The sequence below is a fragment of the Anas acuta genome, chromosome 2 (assembly GCF_963932015.1).
Source record: "Anas acuta chromosome 2, bAnaAcu1.1, whole genome shotgun sequence".
NCBI lineage: Eukaryota > Metazoa > Chordata > Aves > Anseriformes > Anatidae > Anas > Anas acuta.
In genome coordinates, this window is record NC_088980.1 from 150,725,971 (window position 1) to 150,742,032 (window position 16,062).

The 16,062-nt window shown below is 38.8% G+C and overlaps 1 long non-coding RNA gene across 1 annotated transcript in view; it reads right to left on the reverse strand.

Moving 5' to 3' along the window:
- Positions 1-358: 358 nt before the first annotated feature.
- The window catches only part of LOC137851511 (uncharacterized), a 28,981-nt gene continuing 13,277 nt past the window's right edge, over positions 359-16,062 (reverse strand). Inside the window, exons 3-5 of the long non-coding RNA XR_011093255.1 lie at positions 12,420-12,525; positions 9,007-12,067; positions 359-3,183 (exon numbers count right to left, since the gene is read on the reverse strand). This is a non-coding gene — a long non-coding RNA (uncharacterized lncRNA). The remainder of the gene's footprint in view (positions 3,184-9,006; positions 12,068-12,419; positions 12,526-16,062) is intronic.

The window sequence follows — 16,062 nt, forward strand, 5'->3', positions numbered from 1 at the left end:
ACAAAGAAAGAAGAGGAAAAATAGTGCAAACATTAATCTATCATAATTCAGAAACAAACTTAAAAATTTTGAAAATTTAGATGACCAAAAATAATAAACAATTTTAGATGTTTTGACTGTTTTCAAATATTTTATTTCAATTTTGATTGCTATGTTTTGTTTTTGTTTTTGTTTTTGTTTTATTTAAAATATGTGGCTTAAAAAGCGGCTTAAATTTTAGATATCAGTCTTCTAAGTGAGACTACAAAAAAAAAGTCAAAACACATCAATGTCTTTGTAATAAAAATTAAAAAATAGTAAATAGAACAAGTCCTTTTTCATATTTCTAAATAAAATATTTTGTGAATAGTATCCACAGTCAGCCCCTGGGTTTCATTAGCTAGACATCATTTTTTCTGTGCGATGTGATGACTGAAGGCAGTCAGTTCTACCAACAAGGGTTCTATTTTTGGTAGGTGAGTCAAGCTGTCTCCTGGAGAGACAAAACTGCACTGTCATAAGGGTAGGATTTCATCTGGGGTCTGTTCCTCATGAGATATGGGGATGAGGTGACCAGTATAAAACAGTAACCAGCAGAAAGTGAGTGGTTCCCCCCCCCCAAATTATTGGGTGTGTCTGGACAAATATTCATGCTATGGGTAACAGACAATGACCCTTTTCATTGGGAACACAGGCAGAGGAGGAGATGTTACAGCCCTGTGTTTTAGACTGACTGGATTTTACAGCATGTAATCAGTGGTCCATAATGTCTACGTCCTTGGTGTCTGAGCAAATAGAGAAGGGACAATCCACTGCCCTGCTAATGAAAGGGTCTTGTTTCTCCCTTATGTTAACATGTGGTGGTTTCACCCTGCTGGGCGGCTGAACTCCATAACAGATCTCTCATTCCCCTACACAAAGGAGAAAGGGGCAGAAAATGCAATGGAAAGGACACAAGGGTTGAGATAAGGACAGGGAGATCGCTCAGCAGTGAGAAACTAACAGCAAACTAAAAACACCTTCCCCCACCACACCCTCTTCCACTTCCTCCCCTCTGAGCTCAGGGAACGATGAATGGGGGCTGCGGTCAGTCCCTGAGACTTCGTCTCTGCCGCTAGTCATTGTCCCTCTCTGCCCCTGCTCCCTGTGGGCTCCCTCCCACGGGATGCCGTCCTTCCTAAAGTGAGCCTGCGGGGGGCCGCCCGCAGGCAACAGCTCTTCAGGAACTGCTCCCACACGGCTCAGTCCCACGGGGTCCATCCCCCAGGAGCAAACTGCTCCAGCACGGGTCCCCCACGGGTGGGCGGCAGCTCCCCCCAGACCCCCTGCTCCTGCGTGGGCTCCTCTCCTGTGCAGCCCCTCTCCGCGGGCTGCAGCTCTGGCCCGGGGCCTGCTCCTGCAGGGGCTGTCCTTGAGCCACAGCCTCCTCCAGGCCACATCCAGGTCATGGAAATACAGTGTTAGTTCTCAACAAGTGCTGTGCCTCCAGATTCACAAAGCCAGTTCCCAGTCTTCTCTGGTGTTTATTCTGCAGTTAGTGAGAATGAAATACTGTTCAGCTTCCTGATGCTCAGCACAGTCCTGGGTCCTCCATTGCACAGCAGTTTAAGCTTCTGGAAGAAGCTTTTTGCCCCTGCTACTGAAGTATGGGGACCTGTAGGTCTAAGTCCTGCCTTTGCACAGTGTAAAGGTCAATGAATATGTCTAGTCATGCTTCTTCTCAGGTATAACACTGTGCTGGATGGACCCATCTCATGGACTAGACACCGCTCCACACAGGCTGACTTAGGCTGTCAGTCACTTTATGGCAGGAGCTCTCACAGCAATTAGCTCCATGTTAGGGCTGGCTGTTTGGGGTTTTTCTCTCTTTTCTCATAATGCAGTCCAGCCTCTCCTCCCCCTTCCGCTAAGCTGTGTTGTCTCATTCCCTAGGCAATCAGCACAAAGTGTAGAGATCTAATCTCAACCTTGAGGGCTTGGTACACTGCCATATGCCAGCCTGCAAACTAGCTTCAGACCCAGAAGTGCCAGGTCTGTGCCAGCATCTACCTCTGTCTTTACTAATGAACATCTAAGAACATGCTAAAAGCAGTATCTGAACTCTACCTAAATGCAGCACTTTATCCTGATACTTCAACTTACTCATAGTTACTATCAGGATTTTCAGCTTGGCAGAGGCAACTAAATCACTTTCTCACTTATGAAATATTTACCCTATTAAATCACAATGATCCCTTCTGGCCTTATTCTCTGAAAGATGTTATAAGAAGTGCCAGCTCCAGGCAGAGCTGAGGAGAGTAAACAGGGTGTTAGTATTTGGCAGGAGAGGTGCCTGCCTGTCTCATTTGCTGTGAACAGTTGGTGACATGGTGCTGTATGAATAGTCTCATTTTCCAGTACGTCACAGAAGGGTTTGGATTTGACCGTGAGAAAGAAGTTAGTCTAAGTCCTGTAGGAATTGACTGGTCAGGTTTCTTGTTACAAAAATAAGAGGTCTCCTTTGAAAGATCCCATCATCTAGATGTTTGTATAGATTACAGCTGAATGAGTGGAAAGAAAGAGCTGTGCATGCTACAGTGATACAGAAACTTAATAGGTGGGTGGAGCAGAAAATACCGGTAATAAAAAGAGAGGAGAACATTCTCAGCACTTCTTTAACATTGCAGAATGGTTTCCTATTTTATTCAAATACTCAAGAGGTGTGCATATAAATATTTCTTTACGCTGACAGCTTGAGAGATCTATAACCTTCCCTTTTTAAGCTTGCATGTCTTGTCACAGCAATTTGAAAATTTAATAGAGAAAATTCCACAATTGCAATGTCTTTTCCAGCTAGTTTCCTGCTTCAGTGAACTCCAGGCCATAAAATTCCTGTATGTTACAAGTCTCAAAACATAGCTTTTCAGATCTTTTTTTGCTTGGGCTTTTTTATTGTTTGGTTACAGAGCAGCCACATTTTTCAGATATGCTTGTAATCTGAAAGGAGATATTTTAAAATGACATAATGAATTCCATGTGACTGAATGATGGTAAATTGGCTTCACTGCATTTAAAAATGAAACAGATGATTTTGTACTTGAAAGGATGCAAACTCAGCCTGGTATATGAAAGCCAAACTATCTTCTGTCCTCTTCACACAAAAAGGATCGGAGCAATCTTCTTTCCATATTCATGTTTCCTACACAAAGATATGTTGGGTTTCACCTGCAGTAATAGAGACAATGGTGAGTCTATGGGAAACACTTCCAAAGACAAGAACATAAGCACTTGTACAAACTGGCTTAAGAGGGAGTCTGCATCACTGTAGGGTTTTATGAATAGGGTAGTCAAACACGTTTTGTATGGAATCCCAAATGGCCCCTGTCTTTGTGATATGGTTATTAATAGTAAAAACCCTCCAGCTGTAATAAAGATCCTCCTATAACAAAACCCCTTATCAAAGGCAAAACCACATCCAGACATCATCATCAATTTCAGTTTTCTTTTTAGTTGCCTAAGTGCCAAGTAGCTACTTCCTTTCTGGATTTGCAAAGTGTTTCCTGGTATCTTTTGATTCATTCTACATAATTTTCCTCCTAGATTTTTTCTTTTTCCCCACTTGTGCTCTTATTTCCGTTGTACAGCTTGAAGCATAAAACAACCTCTATTTTGTGTTTCACCCTCATCATACACTGACTTCCTTACACTAAAAACAAACAAAACCTTTCCAACAGAGTAATGTTGTAGATGGAAACAAACAAAAAAAATAGAACAATAACAGTTTTATAGGAATGTGCCAGTAATACAGCACCTATCCAGGAGTGCGGACCAAACCATCTGAGCAAAACACCCTCTGAATGGCATGCTAAGGGATTGACAGGCATCCTATAGAGCATAGGAATGATGCTGGGAATGGCACAGATGTCCTCTTCAACCACTGACCTCCGTGCTGTGTGTTAGAAGGTACCCTGTCCTACAACTGCATCTTTGCATTCCAAGGAGTATATTCATCCCTACTTAGGCTATACTGGCTGAAAACTCTGTCCTGAAGCCCATGCTCCTGTTCCTATCTATACTCCTTAAATTTTGCATTTTCTCCTTTCCATATTTTTTTTCCTGCAGAGCATGGGATTTCTCATAAGGGTTTCAATTTCATGTGACTTAGTCATAGTCAAAACATAACGGGAGAAATTCAGGGTCAACACTAGGGGTTTGGTGTCTGGCTCCCATTGGAATTCATTAGGAATAGTAATGTTACTCTACTTTTTACTATACTTTTGACCTTGGAGACTCTCTTCAGTACTGGCCCTCATAACTGAATCAAAACTCACAAAGTGCACAGAGAAGCTCAGAGGAGTAAAATTGTCTTTCTTGAAACCTGAAGACCATCAGGGCAGTGTCTGATTATCATTGCGCAGCAATGTGAATTGTCAGATTACGTTCCATACTCTTTAAATAGCCAGCCATAGTATTTGACCTGTGCAATGGATTTGACAGTCTAGACTAAACTATATGAAAAAAAAAAAAAAAAAAGGAGAGAGAGAGAGATTTTCACATCTTTTAAACTTACCATTCTATTCATTTAATTAACTGAACCTGTTCTGATATTATGGAGCACATTACAAATCTGTCTCCCAGGAGACCCTGCAAGTTTTGCTGATATCCCAGTCACAGTCTGTTAGACTTCAACAAGAATGTGAAAATATTGGTATTTTGTCTTCAGATCAAGACAGAAGAATACTTTTCTTGAGACTTGCAACATTAAACAGATTACTTTCAATTTAACTTTGTATCTTATTGAAATCAGTGAGATTTTTTTTGTAATCATCAATGATCAATCATCAATGGTGCAATCAGACACAAATAATAGGAAGCAACATATAGAAATATTTTATGCAGATAGTGAAATGCTGTTTTGTTTTTGTTTTTGTTTTTGTTTTTGTTTTTGGCCTGTGCAGAAATTTAACTGCAACTCCCCACTAATGTGTTGGTCATGAGTCATGATTTTCTAACACATTGGCTCAAAATGTTCTAATAGAAGGAGAAAAAAAATAATAATTCCAAACCAGTTTATTGCCATTGCTGTGAAATATGGCTCTCACATGGCAAACAAGAGCTTGGCTATATAGAAGTGTTAATTTCATACTTAAATAAATAAAAAAAAAAAAAAACAAAAAAAAAAACTGGATTTGATCTGTTATTATTATGCTATCGCTTTAGCTTGAGAACTTTGTGTGGCATTTTTAAGTTACATCGACCACTTCCAGTGAGAGAGCCATCACCTCTTTTTTAGAAGGGATGTACATGCTCAGATAATTCTTTGACACCTTCTGTGTTGAGCAAAACATTTGGGCAGTGGAGATTAATCCACTCCAAGAAATGATGTCAGGTAATAAGTAATGTCTAGGCAGAAGGAAGGCATTTTCGAGCAGAGAGGTTTTTTTTATATAACCTCGCTGCCAGGAATGGACACTTTTGGTTCCTCCCTTCTGCCCTACATCAAAGGATTTATATTATTTATTTTCTTAAACTGAAAGTTCAAGACCATTAAGGCACCACAGTTCATCTTTAAGATGAATTGCAAACCAACTGTGCAGTATTTCACATTAATGATTCGGTGCATACTGAACAGCTTGCACAGAAGCAGGATACCAGTTCTCTCTTTGCTAAACACAGCAAAATAGTGTGATCTAGAATGCAATTAGCATTGTTAGAAAAGTACAATGATTACAGTTGTTTAAACTGTTTGTTACAAGTAACTTCAATCAAGAAATGTAAACTTCTCCAGGTCGCAAATGAGTTGAACACAAATCACAACTCAAAGGAAATAATTTATTGCTTATCCATCAGAATTCAAAGTTAAAGGTCATCTGTAAACAGTTATCCAATGATCTAGTGAACTTTTAAAACTTCCACTATTTGAATTTTACAGAAGATTATATATATCACTAGGTAGTTTCCTTTTCCTGGAAAAGGTAATTTCTTTGCTAGAAAATATTTCAGCTTGCAATAAATTTCCTGTTTGGGCTAATAATGTTCACTAGTATTAGTTACTACAGCAGGCATAACAACTGAAATTTGTTTTTTAAATGAAAAACAAATAGCTTTTAGGATTTTTGATAGCACAAGACTGAACTCCTACAGCAAAGATTAATTTTGGAAGAGATGAAGGTTAATGCACAGATTCAGGCACCAAAACCAGTCAAAGCAGCATATGGATCTCAGGTGAATAGTATATGACCATTCATCTCCGCACTTTTCCAGGGCAGGACAAAATTTTGTTCCTGATTATACTTTCTTCAAGCCTTTCCTGGCGGCCTCTGTGGCCAGCTAAGCTGATTCATTCTTCAAGTATAGATCTGGGCTGTGTGAGACTTCATTGAAGGCTCCATACCTGCGTGCCCTACTCATGAATGGGATGCTCTAAAGGCAAACTTGTCCTTTGCACACATCAGCCTTTGGCAGATGAAGGTGCTATTCCCTGTACAAAAGGTGTTTTAAAATGAAAGTAACAATTTAAAACATCTTTAAAGAAAAATAAGAAAATGAAGAAAATAAGAAAATTTCAGAGAAGACCGCATAGGAATGTAAAATAGTTTATGATTGCTAGATTATGTGCAAAACATAACTAAAACCAAATAATGGTTTCTCTACAAGTTATTTAAATCCTCTGGTGCCTGAATTGATTACTTCTTTCATCACACTGCTTTAACCTTAATAGGTTTGCTTTTGTGTGATTATATCTTATAGCCTTTTAATTTGACTTTGCTAAGGTGCTGGGAAGCCCACGGACTGTTACCAGTATCTCTCGTATAGTCATTAGCAGCGCTCCACAACCCTCCTGACCCTGTCTCTGACTGCATTGCCCTTCTTAGACCAATCCTCTTAACATTCCTCTCACCTGAAACATATGTAAAACACTTCTGCTGAAAAGGGATTTAGAACCCTCTTCTGAACGTGGCTTTCCTACAACAGGAGACGTAGAATCAGCTGAAGTGGCCTGTACACTTTATCCAAAGCAGTGAGAGGTCTAACTTCTGTGAAATCCACCAAAGAACTGTTTAGAGCACTTGCAGCACTGCAGGTGTCCCAGGAAAGCACTCCCAAATGTGCTGCTGATCTGATGGCATTTAATATGCAGGAAACTTAATCTTTAAACGCCCTTTCTGTTTTGACATGCACTTGCACAACCTCCCCTTCCCATGGGGATATATGAAGGGCCGGTGCAGAACCAGAGGCCACCTGAGCCTGCAACAGAGCAGCAACATGAGCACTGTTCAGAGCTGAGTCCAACCGTGATCACTCACATATCACCTGGGGAGCTGTCACTCTCCACAAACATAGTTGGCTGCAAAGTACTCCTGACAGTTTTAATTTCTCTAAGGGATGTCTTAATTGGACAGTCTCTCCCTATCTCCTGTTGACTTTTATGAAGGACATTAGCTTCTGCCTTATTTTTTAATGGAGTGGAAATCTCAGAAAATATAATGGGGGAAAGAAACCATTAAGCTAAAGAAAACATGAATATCCTTTATTATATAATTGGTTTCTTCAATAAATAAAACAAATAAATAAATAATAAAGGACAAGGACAAGTCCCACTAAAAACAGGTTTGAGGCAACTGAGCAGTAAACCAGCATAATCCTCATATACACTTCAATAGCTTCTCTGAACTTCTTGGTCATACACTGTTAGCAGAGCTGATGACAAAGCAAGAAAGGCAGCAAAGGGTTTGCTGTGCAGGGCAAGACGAGAAGGCATCATATACATGAAAGTGTGGGTGATTTGGAAAAGATCCAGCAGAGTGGAACAGGTTTCAGTAACCAGAATAAAGGTATATAGATCCTATATAAAATAAATACTACTGAGTCTCATCTCCCTCCTGTCCCAGAGGATCAAAGATACCACCAAGGGATATACTGAAAACAGGCACAGATAAGTAGTTGAATTCTTCATGGGGCTCAATTAGCTATTTAAGAAATTGCAATAATTATATTCCCTCTCTCCCATCCTTTTTTCTGCTTCATCTCAGAAGTCATGTATTGTCCTCTTTATTGTGTTTCACTTGCTCAGTCAGTCCTTGTTTCTCCTGGGGAGCCCAAGAAAGGCTGTTTTACACGGGAAGGGTGCTAAGTCTGAACAAAATACGATCACAGACCATTACTGTGGAAGCGAAGATTTTCTTTCTACAGCCAGAGGGTCAGAAAAAAACATGAGCATTGGAGCTCATTTCTTGCTAGTTCTGCGTTTGTGCTCCTCACCCTGGAATACCTGCCAAGAGCGCACCCCAAAAGGAGTGGCTGCATTTCATGAGATCCTCATTTTAGATCATGAGTAAATTCTCTTAATCTGTGATTTCACACCCATTTACTCTGGAGAATAAATGTTCCAAAAATGCAAGGGACTAAAAAACATCATAGATCAAATTGAATGGTAAAAACCAGCACAAGTAGCTGACAGGCTTAAGTATACATGGAGTTATAACCTCTGAGGGTTTTCAGATGTTTCAACAGAAGATAGGCTGGAAGGGATTGAGGAAAAGATAAGGAGCAATACAAAACTGGTCATTAAAGAAGTCGTTACATACTTAATACCAACTTTTGTCAGATTCAAATTGTTACAGAGGAGAAACAACCATTATCCTGTCATACTGCATACTCCTAACTAAATATAAATCCTGACAGTAAGAGATCCTGCCTGAAAATATTGGGAGCTGTAACTCTTGGATCATCTGAAGAATAACACGAGAAATTCTGGATTTGAAGCTTCTTTTCATGATGTCTGCTTGATTTTAGATGAGAAGAAAATCTACTTATCAGTTTGCATTCCCTGATCTCTCTGTAGGTTTGGAATTTGCATAAAGGCTCACCCATCCACAGCCTGTAGTTCTTTCTTTACAACAAAACTCCCCCTTCATAAAGGAGTGTGAGTCCACCAAAAATACAGTAAAAACATCAGTCCATTCTACAGATACTGTAAGATGTAAGCACCATTTGCTTTCTGGCCCTGGGAATACAGTTGACTGAACAAACCTTTAAATCTCTTACCTAAATCTGCTGCAGTCCCTTGGAGGTAGTCCATGAATTTTAGTGGATGTTGGTTCAACTTCTAAGGGACTAATTTCCAAAGCAGTAAATGAAGCAGTCCTGATTTCTGTGGAAAAATAAGCTACCCAGGTAAATGAGAGCTATTTTGTTATATGACCAGAGGTGTGCATACTGCATTGATCCACAGTAACAAGGGGGTTCTAGGAGGAAAGAAGAGGGAGCTACTAGCTTTGCCTTGCCAACCGTAATTGTAGATGAAGTATTCCAACCTGATTTTTATGATATCTTGGGCCAAGTCCTGCAATCCTTGCCTCATTAGCATTCAGCCAGACCTCTCGCTGAACTCAGAGAAAGTTCTAAATAAGAAAATGCAAAGTCAGAGTGGAGATCAAATTGCCTTTTAACCGCATTTTCTTATTGAAATCAACTCCAAACATTGCTTATGTGACAGATGGCATTTAGCAGTAGTGTCAGCACACAGCAGGCAAGATAGCTGGAAGATTGCATGGCCCATTCCTGTCTTCCTCAGTCATTCATGCGTGGGGGACAGATGTGTTTGCAATGAAACTGAAAAAGACCTCTGTACCAAAGGCAGAAGATTTGGCCCTGGGTACAGGCTGCAGGATTCAACCTGTCAATCCCTCTTCTTTTGCTTCAGGGTTTTGTGAAGATATCACCTGTTAGAGCCAACAGATGGCAAATTTTATTATTTCAATTTGTCTTATATTTCAACATCCCCTTAACTTTTTAATTTGACTGCTCTAATAAAATAATCAAATTTTATGAAGCTTGTTTTTCTGCTGGGTTGGCAAATACTACAGATATCAAAATGTAATACAAAGGCAAATACTCAGGATCATCAAGACACCGTGTATCCATAGTGATTCATTTATAATGCATTTAAGTTCTGGTGCTTTAGGCTAGTTTAACTGTTCAAACACATTAGGAAGAGTGCGTCAGATAACTCCATCTTGGGAACAGAGAGATATTTCAGAAAGTGATGTGTTCAGGGAGTTTAAAAAGCACAATGTGTTGTCATGAACAGTTTTTACAGGTAATCTGAGATTTAGGCATCCTGGCAGCAAAGCTAATTTAGTTTTCCAACCACTTTGTCATATTTACTGTTTAAATTTCTTGGGAAAAAAAAGAATAAAAAAATGAAGAATTTGAGGGCGAAATTTTTCTTGCTAAGACCAGTGTTTTCCACTGTCTTTCATGCAAAATAAATAGCTGGACTGCACAAGTAATAAATCTTTGACTTACTGTAGTGTTCTCTGCCAAAAAAAAATATAATAATAATAAAATGAATATTGTCTTCTAGTAAATTTTGCTCCCTTCTTTTAGTGGCAATGTTTATTAACATGCTGGAAACCCGGATGGACCCAAGCAGAACTTAATACTGTCTGACAAGCTGTTCTCACTAAAACTGGTTAATGTCACCTTTGCTTAGCTCAGATGCTTTAACTTCGCTTGCCCCTTAGCCCATTATGTCAAAGAGGTAACAATAAATGCTTCAGAAAGAAAAACTAGCTTTATTTCAGTGCTCACGTGGAAGAAATGCAATACAACAAGCAAAACCAGTTCATTTTCTATACAGAGTATAAAGCAGAAAATCTTTTTTATTTTTTATTTTTTTTTTCAGCCAAACTGCATATTGGATAGACTACCTAATCCGACAGCATTTATTCTAGGAAGACTACCTACAGGGCTGAAGATCCCTAATGCACAGGACAAGTCACGTACAATTATATCTTCTAAATGATGCTGGAAAGCCTTTGCCAGGTGCAATGAATTCCTCTATTTTTCTCACATAAGATTCCTTGACAGATGTGTAAGGAAATTGCAATTAAAGACAGCCAAAAGTGTCCTAACTCACTAGTCTTGACTGTATTGTCTTCATATAAAATAGAGGGGAAAAAAGGAAGAAATTAGAAAAGTAGTGGATGGACAATAGATACTATGAACCCTAGTTTCTAATTTTTTTCTGCATTGCCTGGTGGGGAGGGCTTTCAAAGAGCATTCCTCCACTAAAAATGGTCCATATTTTATGACATGGTCTACTGTAAAGAATTGAAACAGATTGTAAGGTAAAAAAAAATATTTTACAAATGAGCATACTAGGCCTCCCATGCTTTGCATGGATAATTTAATTATTAATAAATTGCAAAAATAAGTAATTACTATGATAATTAAGTCACTGTAGTAATCTGGAAAATTAAAATAATATTCAAGTCGGTTGCACCCAAAGTGAGGCATCCTAAGTTTGCCACAGATTTAAAGCCTATACTAAATACTTTTTTTTGTTGTTGTTCTTATTTCCAATATTATACTACCTCCTTTTAAAGAAAAACATAATTTAAAACCATTAGAGGTGGTGTTTAACCAGAGACTCCATTATCTTCCAACAAAATAGTATTTCAACTTGTTACAGGAAAAACATAAATAAAATTTCTGTCCAATCTTATGTTGCCTTTTCAGAAATATATTACAAATACTGTATTCTATCCGTGCAGCATATTTCCTCCAGATTTCTATGTGAGGTTATTTTCTTACCTATCTTATGCCTGGAGTTAGGCTGAGCAGAGATCTGAGGCTGTGATAATGAGGTAAAATTCGGGAGGAAGCAAAGGGCACCTTTAGACGCTTTTATAACCCATTTTCCATATCATCATGGGAAGAGAGAAATTTATTTTTGGGGGGCTTTTCCACATTTGAAATTCATTGTTGTGACCTGCTTATTGGTAGAACACTTCGCTAACTCACCTTATTAACAATTTGAGGTGAATTAATAGCACATATGCATTAGAGGTGAAATTAATCTTTTGCCTTTGTGGTAGGAATTTCTCAGAATGTCTTTTTTGCTTAACCCACTTTTCTGAGGTTTCTCTTCAGTTTTCTCAGGGGCTTAGAGAAGGTTAAAGTCTGTTTCAAATAGGTCAAATACCTTTATTCTCTCCATAACTATTTTTAAACTTGCTTCTTTACAATTTTACATAAATAGCCCTGGCAGATGATAATATTTTTTTCTTGCTATCAGAAGCTTTCTTCTGTGAGGTTGTGTCTGTAACCAAGAAAAGTTACCAAGTTAATATCCATGTTTACTCCTGAAGCTGTTACATGAGTAAACATTCCTAGCACTGTATGACTGTTATGTATATACATGAAAAATTATGAACTTCAATTAAATAAAAGAATATGCATATATATATATATATATATATATAAATTTAAGGGCACAGCTCAGAAAAGCCTAATTCTTAAAGACCACCAAGCTTCCTATCTCTGTGAAAAGATATAACTTGGTGAAATAAAACAATATTTTTGTGAACAAATCCTTGCTCATGATGTTCTAACAGTAAAGGCTTAAATGCTTCAAAACCAAATTATTTTTAACAAGGCTTTTATATGCTTACACTGCTCCAAGAAATAAGCCTGCACTGGGATCTCAGCTTGTTTGGTTGCTTCCAGCGCCAAAACTCATTTCTCCTGAGCCAGCTGCACATTGCAGTGTAGATTGCACTGAAGGTAATAAGGAGAGATGAAGGAAAAGAAGCAGTTTTATGATTTGTTTTTATAGCTAGCAATAATATCCATTATGCAGAAGCCCTTCTGAAGCATCCTGAATAAAATGTCCCTACATATTTTAATTTTCTTAGCTAGGAGTTTTCCAAAATAATATTTTTTCCCCCAAAGGTAAGATCATACCTGTGATGTCTTCTGACTCTTTGTGAAATTTGTCCTGCTTTTTTCTAAAAACAGACGACATTAACAGTTACCAGTTTGTTTGCCTCCTGACCAAATATGCCAGGATTTATCATAGAATCATAGAATTGCTTGGGTTGGAAGAGACCTTAAAGATCATCTAACTCCAACCCCCCTGCCATGAGGGTTGCCACCCACTTGATCAGGTTGCCTAGGACCTCATCCAACCTGTCTTGAACACCTCCAGGGATGAGGCATCCACAACCTCTCTGGGCAACCTGTGCCAGTGCCTCACTACCCTGGTGGTCCCAGGACAGACCCCTGAGGGATGCTAGTCACCAGCCTCCAACTGGACAGAGAGCCATTGACCACCACTCTCTGGGCGTGACCTTCAAGCCAGTCCTTATCCACTGAATGGTCCACCCTTCAAATCCATCTCTCTCCAATTTAGAGATCAGGATGTCATGTGGAACCGTATCACAGGTTTTACAGAAGTCTAGGTAGATGTCATTGGTCGGTCTTCCCTTGTCAACTGGTGCAGTCACTCCATCATAGAAGGCCACCAGACTGGTCAGGCACAATTTGTTCTTGGGAAAGTCATGCTGGCTGTCTCAGATCATCTTCTTGTTCTGCATGTGCATTACCATTGCTTCCAGGAGTATCTTTTCCATGATTTATGACCTGACATTTGCGGTATATTTGCAACCTTGAAACTAACAGTTTCTATTAATGATTTCATAAAAGACAAAAATCTCAAAAAGTGGTTATGTGCATTTTTCAAAAAGTAATGAAAAAAATAGTAAAGAAAGTCAGAGCACAGTTGAATTCTATAAAAAATGGATTTTAGAGCCTTTCGTCAACACACTTTCCTGTAATAAATACAATTTTATGACCAAAGAAACTTTATCATTCTAGTCATTTGGTTTGCTCTTGTGAGACATTTAGATGAAAATTCCCAGAATCTCTCAACTGTTAATGAAACAAGGCACAAAACCCTGTAAGCATGCAAGTTAGTTCTTTTTCAGACATTAAGTATAAAAATACTTATTTACATTGAATAAAGATTCCATTAGGATTTTAATGACCTAACCAGTAAGACCAAATTATGACAGTATATTTAGCTGTTTTTGTGATGATACTGAAGCTGTTTCACTGCAGAAGCGAAGCAGCAGAAGACTCAAGAGATTTTGTATCTTTATTTCATTCTCAATAACACAAGCAGCAAGACAGTAAAAAATTCATGAGGGCCATGGGATAAAGAAGATAACTGTGAGTTGAACCAGGTGAGAGAACAAGTTTGTTCCAAGATTCACCAAAATTTCACTTCTCAAGTGTCCATGTCACCAAAGCTCTTGCCTAAGACCCTTGTAGGGGAGCTCTGTGGAAAGGTTAGTGATTGAGTGGATTTGGAGATTATGTTTTCACAAATTTCTATGTCATTGCTGAGATGCTATAAAGAATCCTTCTGCCAAATACGTTGCCTTTCTGTCAGTAAAGACTTGTATTTTTTTGTCCAGGGCTGTCAGTCCAGGGCTTTCCGTGAACATGGCATGTGATTGCTTTTCAATAACAAATAATTGAATTTGGTTTTCACTAAAATTCTCATATTACACTTAATATATCTTTAAACACAAACCTAGTGGTTGACTCTTCCCTTCTTCCTAGCTTCCACTCTTCTGGAGTGGTAGCCACATGTAGGTATGAGAAAAAGGACTGTCATGAGGACAGCTTCCAGATAATAGCAGTCATGCTCAGGGTCTGAACCTAGGCTGAAAAAGCTGGATGAACTATTTTCCAGCCAGAGAGTAAATTATTAAGCAGACGTAGGTTAATTTTTTTTTTCTTCTAGCATACTGTAGCCATTTTTTTTTCATCCTATATGGAGAGATTCAAAAACATAAAGAGGCAAAAACAGAAAGCTGTAATCTCTGAATTGCTTGTTGTATCCAATTAACAGATGTTATAATATAGAGAGGTCTTCCTTCACTTAGTTTTAGGGAAGAAAGAATCCCACACACCCAAATATGAGGCAACAACACTGATTTGAAGGAGCAGAACCTAGTCTGACTGTATGGGGAAAGAAACATTTTGGAGGCGTCTGGAGATGTGGATCCAAACAATTTACTAAAATCTACTGCATTCAAGTGATAAAATAAATTTGAGGGATAAATTTGAGGGCAAGTTCATTTGTTCTCATATCCCTTAGGTGAAGATTAAATCCAGTAACCAGAAGGGAAATGAAAGCAGGATGTGTATTGTTATCGCAGATAATAAAATATTAGGTTGTTGCAGTGAAGAATGCAGCTTCTGAAAACTCCTAAGCATAACTATAAAACCTCTAGTTTGCTCTCAGGCCTATTTTGCAAAGGAGACTGTCACATGAATGATTAGAGACTGGGCTGTAGCATAATATGAATTCTGAAAGTGTAGCTGAATTTATGACTGTAGGGCGCCATTTTGGGAAGAAAAAAAAAAAAAAAGAAAAAAAAAGATTCAGCCATCTTGCTAGATACCAGCCAAACACATCCCTGTATTACTCTATTGACTTAACCCTCGACACATATTTAATTCACTGATTTTAATGAGGCTGAATTTCTTCTGGAATATTTATTGCTGCAGTCATCATCTGAGGCCCAGGAATGTTCCCACTGTTGGGAACAGAACAGGACATTTTATGTTCAGCCAGGGTGACTCTGTTTATGTTGGTCACTCACTTAGTGGACTCATGTCTACTTTTAATTGCTTTCAGAAGCTTAGTTCCTTAGGATCTGTGGCTAAAGTGAGAGTTTTAAGAGACATTCCCAGTCCCTTATAAAGTGTGAATGATCACAGCTGTCATCAACAAAGTGGGAGGGGAACAAGTCTAGTATCAAGGATGTGTGATCTCATGCTTTGGTCTTTTAGCTGGTAGCCTGTGGGAGTTGGGAAAGATAAAAACAAAGGGCATGGGTCTGGTTAAGTCAGAGCACTGTCATATAAGTTAGTCATCATATCAGATACCCAGTTGGATACTTCAGACTCTTTTCATCAGATTTCATGTTAGGAAGCATTAAACAGTTCTAACTGAATAGGATTTATAACATGTTAATGTTTCTCTGCAGATACATGTCCAGTTTGTTTGTTGGGATAGTATAGAAATATATGACATACAAGAGTCTGCAGCAGCCGCTAGTGTTGGTGGTGATGGAAGAGGTTGCTTAGAGACGCTGTGGATGCCCCATCCCTGGAAGTGTTTAAGGACGGGTTGGATGGGCCCTGAGCAACCTGTTCTAGTGGGTGAGTTCCCTACACACGGCAGAGGGTTTGGAATTAGATGATCTTTAAGGTCCCTTCCATCCCAAACCATTCTAGGAT